Source organism: Aplidium turbinatum, chromosome 7 (genome assembly GCF_918807975.1).
Source record: "Aplidium turbinatum chromosome 7, kaAplTurb1.1, whole genome shotgun sequence".
Lineage (NCBI taxonomy): Eukaryota > Metazoa > Chordata > Ascidiacea > Aplousobranchia > Polyclinidae > Aplidium > Aplidium turbinatum.
The window spans coordinates 16210019-16225561 of record NC_137478.1 but is presented as its reverse complement, the minus strand read 5'-3'; the positions used below and the strand labels follow the sequence as shown (position 1 = coordinate 16225561).

The 15543-nt window shown below is 36.8% G+C and overlaps 1 long non-coding RNA gene across 1 annotated transcript; it reads right to left on the bottom strand.

Moving 5' to 3' along the window:
* Positions 1 to 8113: 8113 nt before the first annotated feature.
* LOC145774874 (uncharacterized) lies at positions 8114 to 9557 on the bottom strand. The gene is made up of 3 exons (XR_014290073.1): positions 9352 to 9557; positions 9150 to 9247; positions 8114 to 8335 (listed from the first exon to the last, which is right to left on the bottom strand). It is a non-coding gene; the product is annotated as an uncharacterized LOC145774874 (long non-coding RNA).
* Between the last annotated feature and the right edge of the window lie 5986 nt (positions 9558 to 15543).

Here is a 15543-nt window from a genome sequence, read left to right as displayed (position 1 = left end):
GTGGCAAGCTCGTGGTGGGGCAGACGAAGGAAACGCGGGAAGAATGATTTAAAAGTCGGGTAAATATCTTACGTATTTAAAATTAAAAAAGGATTTTGATGTTTTGACACGCCTTCAATTAAGCGTTTATAAAATATAGTTGAAAAATTGGAAATTACAGAAAATAATGGAAAAGACCTGTACAAAAATTAATTCCTTGTGTTACATTTGTTTATTAAGTTCTGTATTGTTGTAAGGTTTTCCCACGGCACCTTTGAGGCAACCTTATGCTGCCGTTAGGTTTTTTGTTAACGCAGCACCTGTCGCCAGTAGCCATATTACACCTGACCTGCCTATACAGCACAGCTTGAGTAGTGCCAAAAATTGTACAGAGTAGTTAATGCCTTATCAATATTGAACTTTTCAGAATTTGACAAAATGATGTGCAAATTGAAGAGATTTTAATTTGAAAACTTAAATTTCTCTAGAAAGCGATTATAGGCTATACATTTCGAATGGGTATTAGTTTAAGTTTTAATAGATTACTTACATCTACAATGATTTGATTTAGAAATCACTAGGTTTGTTTGTCGTATCCAGGCTTACACCTGGTGGTTGAAGATTTAGATTAAGTGGACACGAAGGCAATGAACGTCAAAATCCTTATTTAATTTTAAATTTGTAAGATATTTACACGACTTTTAAATCATTCTGCCCGCGTTTCTTTGGTCTGCCCCACCATGAGCTTGCCACCCCTGGAAAGGAAATTGAATTCTGAACACGATTCAAAAATAAAATTTCGAAAATTATTTCGGTAAAATATTTTTATAGACGCTTAATTGAAGACGTGTCAAAACGTCAAAATCCTTATTTAATTTTAAATACGTAAGATATTTACACGATCTTTAAATCATTCTGCCCGCGTTTCCTTCGTCTGCTCCACCACAAGCTTTCCACCCCTGGAAAGATAATTTATTCTGAACACCATTCAAAAAGAAAATTCCGAAAAATATTTCTGGAAAGTATTTTTATATACGTTTTTATGATGCTTACTTTTCTTGCCAAATCACACATGGCCGTCTTAAGATACAATTTCAATTCAATTTATTTTTCATTGCTGGCGCGAACATGAAGAAAACGGCAAAGTAAACTCACGAATTTAGCACCAACAAAAGAGAAAGATGGCAAAACCAAAAGGCTTAAAATATGCAAAAACAGTGTTGGGATGTCACTATCTTTAATTTGCATAACCACAAAACCTGGAAATGAGATAAAAAAGATAACATTTTTTATGTGAAAACGGTACAAAAATAGGGCTACAATTACAATCAACACTTGCCAGTGCAACAAGGGCGATTTTAAACACGAGCTGAAGTTAAACAAAACAAGCCCAAACCCTCTCTTTAACAAAAAAATAGGCCAAATATTACTGTACCCAACGAGATATAACACCATGAGTGGAAACTCCTCTTTTTGCTCCGTTTTACGTGTCGGCCGTCACGCTTCACTACAGACACTTGCGCAGTAGATTAAACCATAGATATCTTATATATGTAAGATATGTAAGATATCTATGATTAAACGGACATCACAAGATTTTATGTGCGTTGAGCTCTATCACTGAGCTATCTCACCGCCTAAGGTGCTTGGCTAATTAGTAATATAGTTTTGTACCATGGGTAAGGTGCTATCCACATGTTAGGCTATTTTCAACCTATTATTTAACATTATGTTATTGTCAGAAGCCTAAAATTAAACTTTAGTGCAGCCCTAAAGTTAACCCAGCCAGGCTACTGTTAGCCTGTCAGCAACTTAATCAATTTTGAAGGACCTGAATTTCTAATAAGCCGTCTAGACTAGCGTCGTAAGTCTTACAATGTTTTTAAAACCTTAGGCTATAGTCTTGCACTGTTGCTAGTTGAATCGTGAAATTATAATAATAATAATAATGATAGCATTTATATCCCGCTCAGATTAATGAATGATTGATATCAGAGCGGCTCTCAATTTAATGTTTAGGTATAGAATAGTAGGTAACAAATAAAACAGTGAAAAGGCAATAATTGATAGGTAGAATCACAAGCTCAGAGATATAATGCCGATAATATGCTGTATGCCTCAATGTAGTAATGGCACACCACGCCATCACTTGTTTAGTGTGCCTAGCAAGAATTATTGTAAAGAAAACAAGAAAGAATGGGCTGATAATCTGGAAAAGATAGTATTGTCATATAGACAAGATGACAACATCAAGAGTTTGTTTAAAAAAGACAAAGTGAAAATCTGTGAAGAGCACTTCGAAGAAAAGTACATTTTAACCCTTTGCTTTTCAACCTTTTTTTGGAAGTTAACTGCTCAAGGGGGGGCCGTTTTTGGATCAAATTCAATCAGTTGTTACGTCTTATCCGCTGGTGCTATTTCAACAGAAGTTGCACTGGTATGAAAAAAAAATCATTTGTCTATAAGTTTGAAAAATCTTTATTTCAAAATTTTATATGTTAAACTTGATATTTCAATTTTTGCAAAGGTACCCAAAAACGACAATTTTAATTTATCTTGCCGCTGCTTAATTACCATGCTAATCCGATTTCATGCAAAGTTCTGAATAACAAAAAGCTCAATCAACCGCACGAAGTGTGTGTGCGGTGTGCCGAATCATTGCATTGATAAAAATTTACGCCTTGCAAGCAAATCTTATTGTAGGCTACTCATTGATTCTAAAATAGTTACAATCAGAGTAATATTGTTACACGAATTTGAAAAAAAAAAACTGCGTTTGTTCTTTTACATTTTTGTCCTAAACTAATGCTTTCCAAAACTCATGGCTAGCTTCTAGTTTTAGGGAACAAAACTTCTCATAAGTAACACCTTAGCCTGCTTGAATAGCTGTTTACATCTTCGTTTGTGTATTTTAGGTCTACAATTGAGTTTGTGGTATGAATATTTTTAGTAGAGAGAAGACAATTGAACAAGTTGTTGACCTTATCTGAAATTTCTAAGTTCAAATTAGGTGCTTTTGAAATTGTGGATTTGTGTCAAGTCGCATCACAAATATCATGCAGGCTGCATCATAAGTCATTTCGCTTACGGTTGTTTACAAACATGACTCATAAATTACATCCACAAAAAATACAGCATTTACATCAACAAAGCTAAGTTCGAAGCTCACTTTTTATTGAAGATTCTGTCAATCAATTTGAAAATACATTTTTAGTCCGCCAGCGTCGAAACAATGCAACAGCGAATTGAGGATCATGCGTAAACAAAAGAAATGTGAAATAACCCACAGTCAGCAAATCTACATAAATTTAACGTTTACAAATATTGAATCAATGTAAAAGGACTGGATTGCTGACTGGGTCCTTATTGTTTGAAGCACAAAAAATACGCCTAAAGCCGACAACATCAGCAAGGCAGCGAATATGTTTCTGGCCAAAAAAAAATTAACTTTTGACTTCAAAGATAAAAATGATTATAACGAAGCTTCAAAGTTTGTCGTAAAAAATATTGCAGAGATACAATAAACATAATCATTTTGTGCCAGATTGTGAGAAGACTTCCTAGATTCTTTCCAAACATTTGCATGATTGCAAATTATTTTCTATAACTTTATATTTCCCAAAAATGGCTTCTCTGTTGAAACAACGTGGCTACAATTCTATAAAAAATTCATAGGCCTACTACATTGAAGTAATGAAATGTTTTATAGTGATTTTGCTGATGACGTTTTACAACGTTCGAGAAGTAAAAAATAATAATAATGAATTATTTTACAAAACCGTGGTTTGCAAGCGCTTCACAAAAATTGTTGGGGAAAATTTATTATTAGACGTAAAACGTTTGTAAAAGAAATTGTCGGTCTATGTATTTATAATGTTTATTACGCTGTTATCGAATTATAAACTGCCTGTATTGTCTACCTTTGTAGTCACCGGCCAGCTTAGAGCAGCATGCAAACTACGCGTTTATGGTATTGGCATCGTGTTATGATTCTCGAAAATTTCCCACAAGGTCTTTATTTTTATCGTGATATTTTTGTGCTTTTTCTGTCCTAAACTTGAAGTCGTTGTGCAGCACAATCCACATCTGTTTTTAGACTCAGTCTTCATTGAAAATCTTTTGTGTGGTGCATCACTTCAAGTAGTGTCTTCCCCTAAACTGTTACACAAACCGCCCAGAACCAGGTTGATTATGTATCTTACAGCCGTTGAGAGCCCGTTATTGTATGTGTGGAATTATTAGATGTCTGACTAAATTCATGCCAAAGTCGAGCAAATTCTGCTTTCGGGTCCTTGCCGTTATTTACTGTATTTTTTGTTGATAAGTTTAGGCAGCATTTTTCCAAGATAAATGAAGACATCGGTATTGTTCGTCACTTAGATTTAGTTTTCTCAGCATTATTTATTCATTCTTTGATCCACTAGTTTGTCTCACTTTTGGTATAATCGGATCGTTTATAAATGACGGGTTTTCACAATAGCCGGCCTCTTATACATTGGCGTAACGTATTCAGATGTTGAATCAATGATCAAGAAAGCTGATTCGTTGTTTGTCTTATGTGACGCCTAGCTTTATGCCTCGTCTACATTACAAAATATTTTGTAATGTATATTTTGTAATGTAAGACAAGGCATTATCATGTTTATTTTGCGCTCTTTGGAACAACACACAGTGCACTGTGAAACAAAAATGCAAGACATAAGAACAAGTAGGCAACATAAAGCAGGGAAGGGACATGTAGCCATCGAGTTAGCTGCTACGTGTAGCCTAAATGGAGCCTATCTCATAATTTTGAGTATATCTTACAATTACTGTTTGCGAAAACGCTATTTCTCCGGCTTCTCCCAAAAGCATTTGCAGTGATACATTTCCTCAATTGCAAATTTTGCCAATGAGAGCATTTCCATAGAACGTTTATTTCGAAACCAGGTTTTTCGTGTCTTTACCCAAGGGAAGATTTCTTATTGCAACGTTTTTTATTCGTCAATGAATATTATCTGCTTGAAACATCTGTTTTGAATAGTTTGTGGCCTACATTGCCTACTATTTTGATCATGGATTGCTATTGTTCGTAGAGCTGATAACGCAAAAAAACGTTTGCTATTATTGTTTCTAATTAACAGCTTTGTGATCACTGGCTTTTCTTTTGTGGCATAAGAAATAACGCGCTTTGTATTATTGAGGTCAAACCAAACAAAGGAAAACAAGAGGACGTTTCTCTCTGCTCGCGCATATCGATGCACGAAGCAATTATGAGCTTATGGCTTGTAATCGCAATGTAATCCATTTCACGCTTTGCTGGAAGTTAGCTAGAAATAGCAAAAAATTCACCAAAATCTTGAATTTACAAGAAAACTACACAACTTTTAGCATCAAATTTAATATCATCAGATCCGCCTGGCGATTTTAAGAAAAGTCAAGAAAAAGCAAGTGCATGGCGTTACTGTGCTTCAAGCAATCAAAGGAAATATGAGGGGGGGGCCAAATCTGGCCTCCCTTTGAGGAGCAAAGTGTTAAACAGTAAGGATGCATTTAAATACTAGTAAATGTGCCACATATTACAGTTATGCAGAAGTAGGGTTGCCAAATTGTTTTCATGTGAAAAGTGAACATTGTATGATAGTATTATAATGTATATATATTTCTAATAAGTGGACATTGTGATGCAGCGACACAAGTTAACAAGAGGCAAAACTTCTCCTGTAAATTTGTCTGACACTGGTATGAGATAAGCACATAAACAGCTATCGAGCTACAGTAACAAACTAAGCAGAAATTTTGTGAACTTGACTGCTCTTGTTTCAAATATAAGTTTTTGAAATGTTGGTCAAATATTCAATTGTCGGTCGGTAAAGACCAGTCTCTACATTTTACATTAGAACTTGTAAGTGAATGCATTCACTCTATGTTATGTTCTTTCAGAGGGAAGTCGTAAAGAGCTAGTGATTGGTGCCCTGCCAACTTTAAAGCTGCCACAGAAGTCAATTCCTAAAGCTGTAGCCAAAGTCAGACCTTCACCTAAGAAACGGTCTCTTAGAAAGAACTTATGCAACAAATTTGAAAGACTTAATGAAACAAGCAAACCAACACTTGCGGCAACCATGGCAGTTTGTCGCCGATGATGATGAGAAATACATTATTTTTACTTACAAGGAAGCACCCTGTGACCAAACGAAGTACACCGTTACTGTAAATGAAAATTTGGAAATAGGTGTTACATTTTTTGGGTGGGCTGTCCCCCTCACTGCCACTTCTGCACTAAGTGCCAGAAACTGTAGGCCTACTATTTCTCAGTTATTAAGTGCAATAGAAGCATACAAGGTATGCATTGGATGTCAAAATGCTCAGCCCAATGATAACATACTCACGCACATTACCACAAAATCTGCTGAAGCATTTACCACAGGCAAAGAAGCTGTCCCAAAAACAACCAGACTGGCACTAAGGTATTTTTAAACTAGAACCGCATCAGGATCCCCTCTACAAAATGGTGGCTGAGAAAATGCCCTAAATTTTTAACCTAAACATGCCCAGCATTGTATGGCTTCTCACTTTATATTGAGCAGTGCGAAAATGCCCAAACAATTTTGCATTTCTCTCGCCTCAGAGGGAACACTGAACCGGATGAGTTTAAAAGAATGTTTTGTTGTTGATATAAATTTTTCTATGTTTATTGTTCATGTTTGATGTTTATTTGAGTATTCCAACAAGTTAATTTACAACGAAAACAAGCTATGTAAAATATTTAGCTAAAAGACAGTTTTCAAAATTCTTACTGCCTTAAAAGGACACCTAACTAAACATTTTTTTTTTACAATATCCAATAGACAAGTTTTAAACAAATTCAACTCGTTTGAGTGAATATTACGTTCATTCTATGTACATTATACTCTGCATAGGTCTGTTGCCTGCTGTATTGTTACATGCGATCATGTAAAATGCTTAAATTGCGAGCGGGAAGATTCCAAACAAGCAGCAAAAAGCAAGAAAAAAGAGAAATACGAAGAAAACGTCAGTGCGATTCTTCTAAAACGTTTGCGAGTAGCAACAGCAGTGCCTTCGAGAATTAAAGCTACTATACAAGTTAAAGATAAATGGTAATATATGTTTACTATGGTATAATAAATAAAGAAAGAGTTATGAGCTCTAGGTGAAATCTGCCCTCAGTGGAAAGTAATTAACGTCAATAGCCATAAAAATGGCTTCCGGTGGGTTTAGCTTATATGGCCATGTGCTTACTTCTGATTATTTACTATGGTATGATGGCATAGCATGGTGCTACACCATAGTTACGGCGCTATAGAAATTCTATTATTATTATGATATATACCTATAAGAATTATGTAGTGATAGTGATACACTAGTGGTACGTGCACTAAAACACTTTCACTGTTAAGGCATTAAGTATTTTAGTGCATTTGTACTTAGTGGTGTACCTGTTAGTGTTGCATATTTCTAAGAATTTATCTGCTTCTAATCATGTAATACTTACCTGGTAATGGTATAGAATATCAGAGCTTGAAGAACAAGTGCAGGATATGTTGAGTAACACACGTAATCATGTGCATGTTGATGAAGGACTGTCCTCATATTTCACCAGTGTTATGACTAAAGGTTTGTTCATTGCTAATAATATTGATATTATTTAAACCATACCATTGCTGTGGCCTAGTGATGGAAGCTGTAGAGGTTTACAGTAATGGCTAATAAATTGAAATGTATGAAGCAGGTAATTTTAATATAATCATTTTAAAATGTGGTAATTTGAAAAGATAATCAATATTCTGAATAAAATTATTGATTATCTTTTTATTTTTGTATAGTCATTATTATTCCATAACGATTTTGTTTCATTAATGTAATAGAACCCCAGAGGTTGACATTGTATAGCTACGTATAAGTTCTACAACTGGGGATAATGTCGTTGTTAAAGTTGAAACTATTGCTATATGCTTGCTTATTGCTTAAGTGTCTGTTTAATTTCCTTCTACATTATTTATATTAGCAACAAATGAAAAAAAAACAAATTAGGCTGAACACAGTCTGCATTGTATTACAAAAGCTGAAATGTTTTCGAAAATCCACTTCCAGCCTCAGCAAAATTTTCATCAGAGTAGGACTTGGCTTCAGTAATGTTCCGTATTCGTCGTTTTGTAGTGTGTCAATCATAGATGAACCCGCTGTGCAACTGGTGTCACTTTCTAGCTTAGACAAAATGCCTTGTTGTTCATCTGTGGCACTGCGCTTCAATTTTCGTAACACGTATCCCCCAATATATTCTATTATGTGTATTTCATCAGTTGTAAGCACCGTATTAGTCGTTTGTTGTTGTTGTGAAACTTTGCTATTTTCATCTCTAAAATGTAAATTTCAAAACGTTAATGTTTGTGTATTGAACATAGATGCTGGCAAGAGTATTTAATGGTATACAAATCGTAAATTCGTGCTATTTTTTACGGTAATGTAGGCAAAGTTAAAATATGCATCTTGTCCCGTTTTATGCATCTTGAGTATGTCTCATTTACTGGCTGGTAGTCGACAATTGCGTTATCTATTTGGCGACTTTATATGAAGTTTTTGGATATCGACCAATAAATACAGACTGAATTGAGACAAGTTTCGTACTTGAAGATAAGACGGAGAGATTGGGATTGGCTCAGTCAACAGCAATCCCACGAGATCACTGGATAAGCATATTAATCATTGAAGGCAGTTTCTGAAATCTGGCAGAACTGTCGTTCGTCGTACCAGACATTATTGAAATAAATCACTGTTGATAAGCTACATTGGTTACAAACTCTACAAACGAAAACGCGATATATATGATGTTTTAGTTGCAACCTGAAGGGGGTATGGGCCTCCGTTTCAAGAAATTAGGGGCCTCATTTTGCTATTTTGACGTCTGGAATGTGGTCTAACAATTTCCCCTTTTTACGTCGATTCGACGTAGGCAGGTGTTGAATAGATGAAATATTTGCGATACGTTTTAATTTGGCAGACTGGATATGCCTACCACAGCAATTGTTACACACAAGTGGCTGACTGCAGTCAGATTTTAACGTTGATCCGTCGTCGCCAGACGTAGAAACAATGTGTAAATGGACGATTCAGGCTATAAAGTTGTCTTGCCGGTCTACAGGCAGGTAATATGCGGAACTGTAGTACCATACCTTTTCTGGTGTTATTACATGTGTTTCCAGCGTGCTTTGACTTGACATGAAAACGCAATCCCCCGTTGGTTTTGTAAGTTTTCGGACATAAGTGACATCTGCAAAAATACCGGATAATATATCCAAACAATTTTATTCAGCTTTCAACACACAACTGCACAATTTAATTAGAGGTGCGAGGTCCTTTGAAACGCTTTCTTACCCAAATTCACGTTGCACTGTAGACGCGCTCGTTGAAATGGGAATACTTTGAAATTCTTCATCTTCGATTATTTCCACAAGATACTCGACGGTTAAATTATCAGAACTGTTTTCCATTGCACTGTTATAAAAAGCCAAACTTCTTCTAGCCCTGTTGGTTGTTTATAGCTGGATAAGATAAACTTTGATAACCATATAGCCTACAGTCAGTCGTTTTGTATCGTATTTCGTAGACCTTTGCTACCCTATACTAATTTAATATCGTTGTTAGCAAGAGCCTATGTATTTACCCTGCTTATTGACCTGTAACATCCTGATTAACCTACTTCAAAATTTCACACAATAATCTGAAGACAAGCGGTAACGAAAATAAACTTTTAAACCACCTAACAATAATACTATGGTCGGAACAGTCCAATTGCTTCGTGGTATTCGCCGTCACTTTAGCCTCGCTTTAGTGCATTCTTAGCACGCCGTACACCCGTACGGTCGCACTCTGTAGCCTTCCACGTGCAAGCAGTGAACCATGAAACGAACGACGTAGAGGAACGAGAGAGATAAAAGAGAAACACTAAGAGAAGAGTGAGTTTCCACTCATGGTGTTATATCTCGTTGCTGTACCGTACAATGAACACTTGCAACAAGGGCGATTCAAACTTTACAGTAGGCTACTACACACAAAAAAATAGTGACAAGTTTCCAAAACTTTTCATTTTAAAAGTTTAACGAAATTATGACGTCACAAAATAAAGATTCAGCAAAGTGAAAAGTTCAGGAAACCGGCTTAGTGTGACCAAATGAATTCAGGGAAAAAATTAAGTCCAACGGAAAAAATATAACATTTACTTTGATGTGGTAACAAGAAGTGGTAACAAGAAGTAACAATCGGCAGCAATGGCCGAGTGGTTAGCGCGTTGGGCTCGCAGTCGAGAGCCTGCATGTTCGACTCCAGCCACCCGCACTTGCTGTTGTTTCTCTGGGCAAGAAACTTTACGATAATTGCCTCTACCCAGTGATCGATTTCGAGTAATGGGTAGTACCAAATTTAAGTCATAAGTAGAGTAGACAACCGGAAACACACATTGCTGTCGGCTGCAACGTGGGTCAGGTGTACGTCGGAAGGCGTACACCGATGCATAGCGCTCAAGCAGGCCCGGATTTAGGGGGGGGCAGAGGGGGCAGTTGCCCCGGGCCCCCCGATTTTTGAAGGGCCCCCCTATGTGCAAAAAATGTGATTTTGTGTTATTTTTTCCTTTTGGCCTTTAAAGTTTCTGAAAAATGCTGTGCAGTACTGGACTGATGCTACTGTAGACGTAGAGATGGGTTTTCGCGCCGTAGGCGCAAAAAATTTTTTGCACGGGGGCCCCCCGATCTAAAAGTGCCCCGGGCCCCCCATCAGCTAAATCCGGCCCTGCGCTCAAGTCCGCTTTCCCGCAATGCAGGATAAAAATAAACAAACAAACAAACAAGTGATTTTATCAGCTTCTGAGTGTTGCTGCTTTCATCGCATTCTTAACCGCGCAATTTCTTACGGATCATTTTTTTAGGCGGATTGAGCAAAATTATTCTGCCAGAATGACGGTGGTGTCATTCTAGAATCTAGCAGAATAATTTTTCCTCCTTCCGCCTAAAAAAGTTATCCGTGAATAAGTACGAGGCATAAAATGCGACTTGACCTACTTTTGACAAATCTCTAATGAAAGTTCGCATATAATCCGCAACACGTGCCACTTAAATTTTACATGCATCGTATTCAGCATTAAATTACTTTTCCAGAGGTGTGCACCAATCGGTGGGCATTTGGTAGAAACTCCCAGCAGAATAGTTCAAAGATGGAAGATGTATTGACGATAATCAAGAAAATAATGCAATTTTTGCATAATTGACACTTCTCTAAAAATCTTCGAATAAAACTATAATCTGTTACAGATTCGAGCAGTGTCAGTTGTGTTGTGGTTAGGCCTGTTTCAGGTTTGAGCCGTGTCAGTTGTGCTGTGGTGAGGCATGTTGCAGGTTCTAGTCAATTGAGTTGTGGCGTAGTGAAGCCTGCATCAAAATTAACCACAGATGCTACTGCTAGTATTTTGAGCGTGGATGCAGGTTGCAACAACTTGACTAAAACCAATGATGATTGGCATGTCCCTGAAAGCAATTTGAAATATAAGCCTGTAGCGGACGCTGCTTTTCAGCATACACGCTCATACGTAGCCATCAGTGAGATGGCGACATTTCTGGGCGAAGTCGGCAAGGAATGATCGGACACGAGGTCGACTTTGCTGCTGTATATCCACTGGCTCAAATCCAACCAAGTAGTGCTTACTCACAAGTGTATTTTAATCTTCGATCCAGTAACACAAAAAGCGAGAAGAGAAAACACCCGAATGGTTAACATTCCACCACCGAAAACTGGACATATAAAGTATTCTCGCTTCTACATTATTAACAGCCTTGAGTCAGAAATCATAGCTGCTGCACCAAAGACATAGCATACAGACTAGGCTGGCGCAAAATCTCGAAAAAAAAATTTTTTTCTTTTAAATTTTTCGTCAGTTTGGAATAACTTATTGTTCCTTTTGGTAAATGTATCACAGATGCTACCACAGATGCATCTGTGATAGGTAGGAGATGCTACCATATCTCCTACCTACACCAAATTTCACAAACAAATATTAACGTTTGACCATGGTTCACCTGGTTTGAATTTTTTCAAAATATCGAATTTTCGCTTATTCCTGAAACTGCTCACCCGCTATCTTCTAATGCATTCTAGCATCTTAATGGACACAATAAGAGGCAGTAACACAAACTTGTATATCAAGCAAAGTGGTTTAATTAGCAACTCCATGAACACTGACATGTGTATTAGGCCTACTCCCAAAATGTCGAATTCTACCACATTTCAGACATGATTTTCTTTGTGCACCTTTCACGTAGTAAATATCTACTGCTTTCAGTTTCTTGAATCATTTGACGATGTTTATCGATTTTTACAGACCAACAAAACTTTTGTTTTATATAAAGGCAGGACATGTGAGAGTCATTTTAAGGTATTTCGAGGCCCCTGATTCTGAAAATGCAATAAGTTTTTTCGAATTGGCTTTAGTTTTTGAGTTAGCCTACCGGTACAGCAAAAATATTTTTTTCGCAATTTTGAGCCGCTATAGATTTAACGTCGTGTCGGATACTGCATAGACAAAACTGGAAGTAATCCCAGGCACATTTCTGAGTTGTATAAACGCTATTTGGAACCAATCACGTTGATTACAACCCATACAAACAGCTATTTAACGTTTACTGGCCTAGTAACAATCAAAATATGATGTGAAGTAAGCCTGAGGATACAAGATGTAGAATATATAACTTGCGTTTTGCATTAATATATTTGTTGACTTCAACAGTATCAGACTTACTAACTAAGCTACTAAGTACAAACAAAATGCATACATTGTTTTGCTTAACAAACTAGACAAATAAGCAAAACAAAGCTATCGATGAACAAACGCAACTCTTTATTATGATTGGCCTACTGAGCAACACCCATCAAGGTACGGAGGTCATTTATATAATTACAGAATACAAAGTTATGTTATGTTCTTCAGTAAAGTAGCTGCATAGAATTTTATCTTTGCTGCGGAAGAACGTAATCTTGGCCTTGGTTGTAGTCAAGAATGCCACGTTGATCAAGATGACGAGCCAAGATTCCAGTTGCTACTTTTGATAACTAAATCTTTAACTACAGTAGGTGATAGAAATGGTTTGGAGAAAAAACTTGACCTTGCTCCAAAACATTACTGAAGGTATTGAGGTTACCAGTGGCGGCTGGTGGCCTCCTGAATTGGGGGGGCTGCAAGGCAGCATATCCAAGAATTGTTGGAGGGCGATATCAGGCGAACCTTGCGGGCGTGTCGCCGAAGGCGACACCCACGGCGGGGGGTCTGGGGGGCCTCCCCCAGAAAATTTTTTACAATTACATTTAATTTGGTGCATTTTGAGAGCATTTTCAAAAGAAATTTGGGAGTGGAATAACAGTCAAAAATGCTGCTGTAGAGCTTGAAAAATACTAATATTTCAAATTTTTATATTCAAAATCAGTGCTAAATACAAATCAAACTATGTTCTATGCACTTCGTCGTTTTCTCAATAGTTCGCTCAGTTTGTTGTCTGCAAATATTTATTGTCGATCGCCGGCATCGGACACGATTGTCCACATACGATCCACACAAAAAAATACACAGAAACAAAAGACAAACAGAAGTACATTCACAGGAATGACGCTGAAGTAAGCAATAAATTTATTAATCAATCGTCCATTTCAGATCATGCGATCCATATCACACAAATTAAACATGCGAAACAAAAATCAATATTCAAAATGAAATATCATACTTAATCTGTTCAAACACCCAACTATAAAAAGAAATTTAAACTTTATCAATCGATGAATGTTGATATCACTGCTGTGCCATAGCAGCCATCAAGGCTAGGTAACGGCATAGCCTACATAGTGGTATTATAATGAAGGAGGTAGTTTGAGTTACGATAGCAGTCATACCTTATCAGGGAATCAACAATAGAGTTTGACGATGATTCACATTACCCAACAAAAAAAAGGCCCTTTTCCGTTGTAATGCATCAATTGTTATATGACATACAATGTTACACAAGACTTGATGTTCACGTAGCCTACGCTATAATGTTTGGGCAAATGGTGAATAATTCTAAATGCATTATTGAATGCAACACGCAAGCGATTAATTCACGTTGGTGATAATTTTCCCATGGTGACATGCATACATTGGGGTACAATATGAACGGAAGAGAACATTTTTAACTTCACTGGAGCTCTTGTAAAATTTTAATTTATTGGTAAAACAGTATAATGATCGTACTTGTCGGTTTATATCCTTGTCATCACACATTGCCGTGTCAAGAAATACACCCAAGTATCTGACGCTATCTACAGATTTGATTTGACTTCCGTTGAGCCGTGAAATTGGATTTAAATTTAACTTTAAGTGATTAGTTAGAAAATACATAGCAAACGACTTTTTGCAGTTAAAAACGATCTCATTACAAAGTACATAATCTTCGCACACACACAGTATATTGCAGTATACATGTAGTATAACCGTAGCTACATCTTTTTTGGAGCACCCTGCATGTATGCACCCACTGCTCCAGAACTAAAAATGCTTGGAAGTTAACATTTTTTATTCTTTCCTACAAAAATTATCTTTTGCCAGCTGAAGCCAGCTAGCAACCCTGCATGTATCACAATACAGAAGGACAAAGACAAAATCTCAATTCTATCACAAGTATAAATGCCCACTGGATGGCAAGTATAATTCAGTTCAATTCAAATTATTTTTCTTTGACAGAATGCAAAAGAAATGATATTGTAAAAAAGAAATACAGTAACAAAACCAACAAAAGGAAAAGGTGGCAAAACCTTAATGGTTTAAGACGTGCATGAAAGGATCTAATATTGCGGTATATGCATCGATAAATATAGTTAAGCACGGCCACCAAACCTGACACTTTAAAACAAGTAGATGAATTAGTTAAGAATCAGTCGCCTCCTCATTCCAGAAACAATTGGAGCGCCAATTCTTAAAGCAATGAGAACACGACTGAACCTAACATTACAAAAACAAACAAATACACACACACATATTGTAATTATAACCATTGATCTCGCTCAAGCCATAGGTGCCACATTTACTCTTTGCTACACATTACTGAGCATCACATATAAAGGACAGCGGACCTTTATTTATAGATGAATTCCATTCGGCGACTTTTTGCCATGGCAAAATGGTCAATTACCCTCTCGTTGAAATCTTTGGTTTCAGTTATTAAGCGATTTTCTATTGACACCATGGCTAATGCAGAAAGTCTTTCAGTACACATGGTGCTGCGGGAAAAGGTTTTAATCCTTTTCAGTGATGAAAAGCAACGTTCTGGTTCTGCTGTTGACATTGGAGTGGTAAGTAGAATTTTAGCTAGCTTTATTACTTCAGAAAAAGTTGATTGCATTCCTTCCAGGTTTAGCAACGAAAGCAGCTGCACAAGTCCACTCACTGAATGCATGTCATTTCTAGAATAGAGAACAGACAGCTCCGGTTTGAGCTTGTCTTTGATTAACATAGGGTATGCTTCACAACATTTTTCTAAAGCTTTTTCTGGAAACTGT